The sequence below is a fragment of the Centrocercus urophasianus genome, unplaced genomic scaffold (genome assembly GCF_019232065.1).
Source record: "Centrocercus urophasianus isolate 14NV4802_14NV808 unplaced genomic scaffold, USGS_Curo_1.0 seq_12, whole genome shotgun sequence".
In the NCBI taxonomy this organism is placed as follows: Eukaryota; Metazoa; Chordata; class Aves; order Galliformes; family Phasianidae; genus Centrocercus; species Centrocercus urophasianus.
The window spans coordinates 44,873,957-44,874,293 of NW_024884364.1; positions in this window are offsets into that span (position 1 = coordinate 44,873,957).

Sequence of the window (337 nt, forward strand, 5' to 3'; positions counted from 1 at the left end):
ATGGAGCTACACAACCCCAGAGCAAAAGAGCAAAGGGCTGAACCACCTTCTAGTGAGGTCTTATGCGCCCCATCAAGGTAATCAATGAGGAGGAAGTCTTCTTCTTGTTGAACTGTCTTAACAGCCTAATGTGGCATCAGATGGTGGTGTCAGGGATGCAGGCAGCATCTGTTAAGAGCAGAATAATGTGGACTAGCACATGACTTTCTGCTGACAGACATCAGCCATTGGAAATCAGGCAGCTAGACTATGTTAGTCACCTAGAGTTGGTCCAGGTGGTAATGGTGAGAGATGAGGCACCACGGCTTATGCAGAGACATGTCCAAAACAGAAGGGG